General features: G+C 35.8%; 1 non-coding gene across 1 annotated transcript; it reads right to left on the bottom strand.

Moving 5' to 3' along the window:
* Positions 1-1,038: 1,038 nt before the first annotated feature.
* On the bottom strand, positions 1,039-1,145 carry LOC117071638. Its single transcript, XR_004432406.1, has one exon. It is a non-coding gene; the product is annotated as a U6 spliceosomal RNA (small nuclear RNA).
* Positions 1,146-8,771: the final 7,626 nt, after the last annotated feature.

Genomic DNA, 8,771 nt, shown 5'->3' with positions numbered 1-8,771 from the left:
TATTAACTCGTCATTTACATTAGGTATATCTCCTAATGCTATCCCTCTCCCCACTCACAACTTATCAGTACAGTTTTATGTTCTCTTTCTTTTCTTCTTCTTACAAAAACAAAACATCAGAACATATAGGAGGGCATCCCTGCTGGCCTGTTCATCCTGCAAGGTTTCTCAAAAAGGCAGAACCTGTTGCAACACCTTCTCTGGTCAGTCATGCAGGGTGAACAGACAACTGCGCTTGGCCTCACAAAGCAAAAAGGTGGACCTAGAACCCACTCTTCCCAGAGTAGACACAGAAGGTTAAAAAGTAACAACAAATCACAAAGTGACTTCAGGTATATTAAAGAAATCAGTGATTTAGTGTCTTAAATGCATGTCCTCACTTATAAGCGGGAACTAAATAATGTGTACATGTGGACATAGCGTTTGGAATAGACCTTGAAGACTAGGAAAGGTGGGAGGGTCAGGGGGTGCTAGGGATGAGAAATTACTTAATGGGCACAATGAACACTATTTGGGTGATGGTTACACTGGAAGTCCAGACTTCACCACTATGTAATATATCCATGTGGCAAAACAGGACTTGTATCCCTAAATCAATAAAAATAAAATAAAAAATGTAAAAATTCCCTGGTCTCCTTAAACTAATATAGACAACTTTGTGAGACATAGTATTTGAAAAAATTATAATCATAATTGGCCACACACCATTATTTCATATATATATACATGTGTATATATACACATTTATATGTATACACAATCTTGAAATGGTGGCATTTAGATTCTGCCTTGGGCTGAGCTCTGAGGGCTACACTTAACCATCTGGGAATTGTAGTGCAGGTTTACTTTTCTTTTTTTCATATTTAAATTATGTTAAGTATTCAGAGGCAGAGAACACAGACTCCCTCTCCCATGTGATCCTGTATACTTAGGCTAAGAATTAAACAAGAACTTTTGTGTTCAGCTAGTGCCAAAACAAAACTGAACCCTAAACAGGTTGCCATAAGCTGGCTTTGCTTAGTGTTTAATATTTTTTTAAAAAGCATGGACTGCTTCACGAATTTGAGTGTCATCCTAGTGCAGGAGCCATGCTGATCTTCTCTGTATTGTTCCAGTTTTAGTATATATGCTACAGAATTGAACACTCATAGCTTATTTAACTAGTCCTCTATAGACAGACACTTAGGGACATAGTCTTTTACTATGACAAACTGTGCTGTAACGAACATCTTTGGGAATATGTCTTTTTGTACTTTTGGAATGTGTCGTTGTGACAAATTATTAGAAGCAAGATTGCTGGGTCAATAGGTCAATATATATGCATACCTTATATGGATATATAATTTTGCTAGATGTTACCATATTGCTTGTGTAATTTAATATATCCATTGCTAATCTACAAGAGAGTGTATATGTTTGAAGTTTCACAGATAAGTGTGCTTGTCAACCTTTTAGATTTTGGCAATCTGGGAAGAAGGTAATGGCATTTCAGTGTTGTTTTTAAATTTCATTTTTCTTACTATAAGTGAGGTTGAACATCTTTTCATCAGTTAAGGACCATTTGTTTTTTACTTTCTGCAAATCAGTGTCTTTATATATCTCATGTATTTGTCTTGTTGTTTCTTATGTTTTTAGAAGTTATTTTATGTTAAGATTACTGACTCTTCTGTTGTGTTTTGCAAGTAAGTTACAAACTATTTTGGTACTTGCAAAAATTACAACTTATACATATAAAATACATAAAATTATACATTAAAAATTATATATACAATTTATGTCATATAATATATGATATATATGTATTATATAGATTATATCATGTATAATTATATACATTCATACATTCATATATCTCAAGCTTTCTCCTACTGAATGTGGATTTTCAAGTCATTATTAATTATTCCCATTTTTAGATCATAAAATAATTACTTCATACTTTATTACTCCATACTCCATTATGTTAGTTGTTTTTTTAACATTTAAATCTTTGATTCATTTTGGATTCTTTTTTGGTATATGGGATAATAAATAGAACAATTTTCATTTTTTATTTTGTTATTGATATATTCCATTACCATTCATCAAGAAGTTCATCTTTCCCCCACTAGTATGAAATGTTATGGTATTATAAATTCAATTTTTGTATGTAAGTAAGTCTATCATTGGTTCTGTTCACAATGTTTTAATCAAAGAGATTTTAGCTATTTTTGCTTTTTGTTCTTGCAAACATACTTTATAATTAACTTGTCTGGCTCCAGAAAAAAAAAAAAACATATAAAAATGTTTCCTTTTAATTTGGTCCTATGATATTTATATATTAACTTATAAATAATATATTTTAATAATGTTGAATGTTCATTCCAGGAATATGATATGTCTTTCTATTTGTCCAACTCTGCTTCAGGAGTGTTTTATAATTTTTCTTAAATTTTGCCTGTTTTAAACTTCTTTATGTTATTGATGGAGTCTTCCCTTTTTAATATATCATTCAGTTCTATTTTAGAGTTAATTATTGTCTATGTTGTAAGGCAGTAGTCATCCAGCTTCATTCTTTTGTTAATATCCTAGTATCTTTAGTTGGAAATACTATTATTTCCTCTACTGAATAGTCCTAGCATCCTTGACAACAGTTGAGTCTAAATATGAGTTTACTTCTAAACTCTTCATTTTATTATTTTGATCTGCATGACTATTACTATGCAGTACACATTTACTAACACTGTGTAAATTTTTAAGTCAGGAAGTTTGACTTCTCTAACTTTGTTCTTCATTTTCAAAATTGTTTTGGCTATTCCAGGTCCCTTGTATTTTCATAGCTGTTGCTTTTGAACATATAATTTGAAACCATCCAGTGTTTTAAATTCTAATATTTGCTTTATTAGAATTTTTAATAGTTCCATTTGGTTTCATCAAAGAATTAATTATGAATTTACCCTCCTCTCTATTTCTTGTAACTCTACCTAATTTTCCCATCTCTCATTTCCATTACTAAAGTTTTGGATCAATGTTAAATAATAGTTGTGATTGCGTGAATCCTTGTAACATTCCTGACTTCAATGAAAATTAAAGTCTTACTGTTAATTTTGATGTTGGTTATTAATTTTAGCAAAAATAACAATTTAGCAAATTGTTTCTCGTTAATTAAAACCTTGTAATCAGGAATGACTATGAGGGTGTCTCAAATTTCTGAGTCTTAATTTCCCTATGAAACTAGGGAATTGAAACTAGATTGGATCAGTGTCCAGTCAAACAAATGTTGGCTTTAGGGTTCGACACAAACCAGCTTTCCTAACTAACTCTGGAATATTGGACCTGTAATTAATATTTCCAAGCCTAAATTCCTCACTGATGAAAACTTTTGACCGGTGATGCTTACCCTTCAGTGTTTTAGGTATTAAAGCTAATATAAGAAAAGCACCCGGCATATAATAACCAAGAGAGAGTAGCTTTTATTCATTTTATAACCTATAATGTTATTCTAGCTCTAAAATGCTATGGAGTGCTCTGAACGTCTCTTTTCACACTCCAATATATAAGAAAACTAATTGCCAAATAATTATGCCCTAACTTGGAGCGGAAGTTTAAACCTCAGTAAAGGACAGACTAAGTTATCCCAGTCAGATCCTTGATAGTTTCATTATGGCACACAGATATGCCACACAGCAATAAATATAAGAAAACTCAACAACGGAACTGAGATAAGATTTTGTGTGCTATTCACATAACCCAACATCAAAATGAGTTGACTACTTGACATAGATTCAGAGAGATCTTAGGAGCTGGAAGGAACTTCTGTGGGTGATGAATTTCATCTCAGACACAGTGTCACTATTCATTCTGTGACTTTATTGTGAAAAGTCTATCTTTTCATTTGTTAATCCCTTCCACCTATCCATCTCTTAAGATAACTAATAATCATTTACCATGAATTTAGTGACCTGTGTACACGTCTCATGTCTCTTACTAGACTGAGCCATCCATGGGTCAAGCACCATGTAATATTCAAATCACTATTTGATTCCTGATAAGCACAGAAGAATGAATAAATAGCTCTGTAGTTGAATGGATGAAAGAAAGAACCAATAAATTAACTAATTGATTAGTTAACCACCTTCCTGCTTTTTCCATTCCATTTGCATTCACTAAGTTTAAGTGTAAAGGAAAAAATTCATGTGCTATCATGTAAATAGTTAGCTTAAGAATCACTTATGTTTCCCAGAAAGGTCTTGCTCTAATGTAACTGATGTCATTTCTAAGCACCTCATTTATTAATTAGCTTACCTATGTCACTTTGATTATGTTATCTTGAAGAGGTATACAAAGACTGAATATATATATATATACACACACACACACACACACACACATACACACACACACATTTATATATGTATATTTATAAATGCACATGTATTTCTGTTTTTTAGTGTAAATTATATTTTCCTGGAATTTGTAGGTCACTAATCCAACTTGAATAACTAGTTCATGGAAGGAAGAGTACAAGGGACTCTTTCAGTGTCACAGAAGAAAGAATTGTTGGAGACCCACTGCTCATTTTCACTTTTTCTCCCCCAGACACCTGATTACCCTCAAATCCCTCCGCAGTTTCTCCTAAGGCATGTTTGTCAGTGCATTTACAGAGGTTCTAATTAATTCTTTGTAATTGCATAGTGTTTTCTGCCTCTATTTCTCACCGCTGTCCCAGCCTTGGAAACAAGATGTTCCACCTCTGGAGGCTGCCCTGGTAAAAGCCTATTAATAAATAATTAAGTTTGGAGACTCCTGCAGTGGTGAGTCATGGCTGGAGATCATGTAGAAGCTGTCTCCATGGTAACTCACCAACAGGAACTGCACTGCTCTATTTCTCTTTTTGTATGTGTGGAGAGAGTGGAGGCAAAGGCGTAGATTAAAAAGAGATTTGTTTTATGTATGTTTCTTTCTTTTTAATCTTGTTTTGAAAAAAAAATATGCCACTGAATTTAGAATACGAGAAAGACTATGTTTATGGCAAATGAAATGTGACCTTCAGCTAGGTGCAAAACCTTCTCACACCTCTTTTCCTTATCCCAAGCTCATCTGCTCCTTCTTCTGGATCTGTTACTGGCTCCACCCTACCTTACTGGGTGTACTATTCCTTTCCATGAAGCTATTGCCATGTAGTCATTACTGTGCCACTGGCCCCTGCCAAATGCTTCTTCACTCACTTCTCTTCCCATCTCTATTAACTTGCTCTTCAGTGTAAACTAAAATTGTATAGAATGCAAACAACATGGATTTTGGAGTAGGGTGGGTCCCCAGCCTCTTCTCCTAACTAGCTATGTGACTTAGGAAAGTTATTGGACCTCTCTCCATCTGTTTCCCTGCCCATAAAATGCAAATAATAATCCCCCTGCAGGACTGCAGTGAAGTTACAGGAGGCAGCATAAAGTAGGCGATAAAAACATAGATTTTTACATCAGATTGGATTTGAATCTTCTCTTTGCCTTTTACTCATTTTCTCTTTTAGGGAAAGTTACTTAATTTCCCTAAGTCTCAGTTCCTTATCTAAAAAAGCCGATCAAACAATCACAGACAGATTTATTTGAAACATTAACTTACAGGAAGGTATGTGACAGCCTTTTGCAAAGTGTGAACACTTAATATATGTCCATTACAGTTTATTAAAGGATGTAGCATATAGTTGGTGTGTAATAGATGAAGCTATTTTTATGATGAGAAGTTTATTGTGAGACAATGGTGACTTGATATAAGGGTCTGATGGTTGGGGGTCAGCAGCTTGGGCACAATAGGTCGAAAGTCGTTGAACCCTTGTGTCCTTACCTAGATTGGCACTCGATTCTGCTTCAGATAGAACCTTTGACTTTCTAACCAGTTCTAAGCTCAGACTCCTTCTTTGTATAATCATGACCCAGGCCAATCTTATACCAGAACTGAGGTCATTTGTTCTCAATATTCTGCATTTTCCTGCCTCCTGTGCTCTGTTCTGTGATCCAAGAGGCTGACACTTGCAGACTGTATCTCTTAAGCTTGCTTTCAGGTGGCTTCCAGGTGTATAAAACCAATAAAAGAAACCCAATCAGAGCTACATAATTATTTCATAGGAGCAAAGAGGATGAGGTCTGGAACCCAGGAGATTCACTGGGCTCTCTGTTGGTACTTCAAAGTTTAATAATAGTAAACTACAGCAACCTAATAAATCCTGAACAACTGAGAACTTAGATCCTTCCATCACTCTCCCAAGCAAATAATCTTGAGCTGATGGCAGAGGGTAAAGGTAAATAATGGCTGATGTCAGAGGAAAGCTACAATAATTAGCATAGGTCTTGGGACTAGCCATAGAAGTGGTAACTATGGAAACCATGCACATTTCATGTTACTTAATTTTTCCCACCTGTTCTTCCTACCTTAAATAAAATATTCCAGAAGTGTCCATTAAATTTCAGGGAGATATGTGAATGAATTGACATCATCCTGTGAAAATATGGTAGCTGGTGAGACTTTTTCTCTCCTCTGTTTTGGGGGCAACTATTTCTTTACCTAATAAAAATCAAGAAGAGATGCTGAATGGCAAAACAGGGAGACTAAATATGTTCTCCTATACTTATTTCACCTCTCACATCCCAAGTCTCTTCTTTCTCTGACCCACTCTGGAGCCAAGGAAGCCGACCCCTGCATACACCTTGCTGATAGTTTCAAGTTGGGTTTGGCAATGGGATGCATCAGCAAGAGACTGAAGGGTGAAAGAAGACAAAAGTAGAGGGGAAAGTGCTTGGGCTATCCTTGCCCTGCTCCTTCTATAGCTAAGCATCTGTGGCAGATGCCATGTCCTTCTATGACCACAGCTTTTGTCAGGCCACCTTCTATGCTATGTTTTTAGATGCCACCCCATCTGTATTTGCTCTTACCCTGCCAGTTCCTCTGCATGTGATCCCTTCATTGAAATCTTTCAGCTGAACCAAATTCTGCTTCCTACTGAGGCTGTTACATTGAACCTATTCCTGGACCCCATTCATGCATCAGTGCCTTCCATCTCTGTATTGCCTACACATAGTTGGTTCTCCGTGAAAGTTTCTTAAAATAAAATATTTTGTAGTTAGAGTGACTTAGGGTTATCTAAAAGGAGGTCAGCCAGAGGTCAGCTAGAACACGGACATAATTTGGCGTGGCCATAACTCCCATTTGCTAATCATATCTGTAGGTAAGTACTAATATCTTAGTCTTTTTCGTCTTTGAATGTCACTGATCATTTAAAATCATTGATTTTAAGAAAAATCAAACACAGTCAGAATGTTTCATCACTGTTGAGAACTATTCAAATTTTCTTCTTCAAATTGACTTGACATCTGTGGTTACCACCGTAGACAACGTTAGTGGTGCCTTAGGAAGCAGACTGCAAGAGAAGTCTAAAATAAGAAATAATTGCCTATTTATTTTGAAAAGTTTCTAAGCCAGGAAGAGTGGAAATAGTGTCTCAAGATTCCCTGGAATCGCTGGCCCCCTAAGCAATGAGAATTGCTAACATAGAACAATCCTAGAATCAACTCAGCAGGCTCCTCACAAACAAGTTCTCTGCAGGCTGTTCTCTCTTATTCCTTCTACGAGACATGGTTTTTGCAGCCACAGTTAATGTTCTATTCTGCCCTCTAGACATCACTTCCATCTTATCTGTGTCATATTAGTGCCTGTGAATCCTACAGGAGGGGACAACTTAAAAATATATATATATAAAAAACAAACTGCCATAAAATCCCTACTTTTTTTTTTCTTTTAATCTCCAAGAATATTTCATTTCCTGCTTTGGGAAGCAACCTCATGTCTCTCCTGCTATCTGGGCTTTTTAGTTTATCACTTCAGTCTTGGAAACTTATCAAGTCCCTGTGTTCTCTGCTGGGCAGAGTTTTAACCCGAGTGATCTATTTCTTTATTCCACACATATGCAGTCCTGTCTAATGCATTCTCCCATCTTGGCATTATCTGTGATTTCTGAGCTCTTCTATTGGTTTTACATCCCTGTTAGCCACTGTGTAGTTTATAAACAGCTTGACTGAGGGGTTTCACAGAGTAATGAGGGTTCACCCCAAATGAATGCTTAGAAGCAGCAGATGAAATTTTAGTTCTCTGAAATGCAATGGATGTAAATCAGATTAATTGTCTCACTGACTCTGGGAACATCCAGGGATCTCATTTCCTGCCTAAGTCATTGGAGCTTTCACGTTAACTTTTGGCAGATAACGTGGTTGGGACCAGTCATTCATCACCAATAACTGCTCTGAAAACACATCAGGTTAAAAACTGTGACAGGTAGATTGGGCTCTGCTTTCCAGCAAATCAATTCCAGTAACCCAGCCCCTTTGTCCTTTTACTTTCTCCCCCTATACCAGAAAGGTTTCCACATGTGAGCATGGGGTATGCAACAGGTTCTTTCTCTTCTACCATTACTATAAGAAAGAAACAAGACCACGTACCTACAGGGTTCTCTCTTAAACAATGTACGATTTGATGAAAAGAATGTCATGCTAGGCCATCATTTTTTACTTATCCTAAGGTTTATGGAACCCACGTCAAGCAGAGACAGGCATTATGTAGTTTTGTGATTAAAAGCATGGAAAACAAAGGTTTGTATAAATATGTGTATATTCATGTTTATAGCAGCTTTAATTAGAATAGCCAAAAGCTGGAAACATCCATGTGCCCATCAACAGGTGAACGGATAAACCAAGTGTGGTTGTATCTGTATGATAAAACACTGCTAAACAATAAAAAAGAATATA

Source organism: Trachypithecus francoisi, unplaced genomic scaffold, assembly GCF_009764315.1.
Source record: "Trachypithecus francoisi isolate TF-2019V2 unplaced genomic scaffold, Tfra_2.0 Lachesis_group3, whole genome shotgun sequence".
NCBI classification, from domain to species: domain Eukaryota; kingdom Metazoa; phylum Chordata; class Mammalia; order Primates; family Cercopithecidae; genus Trachypithecus; species Trachypithecus francoisi.
The sequence above is the reverse complement of the archived record's forward strand: the minus strand, read 5'-3'. Positions and strand labels throughout refer to the sequence as shown.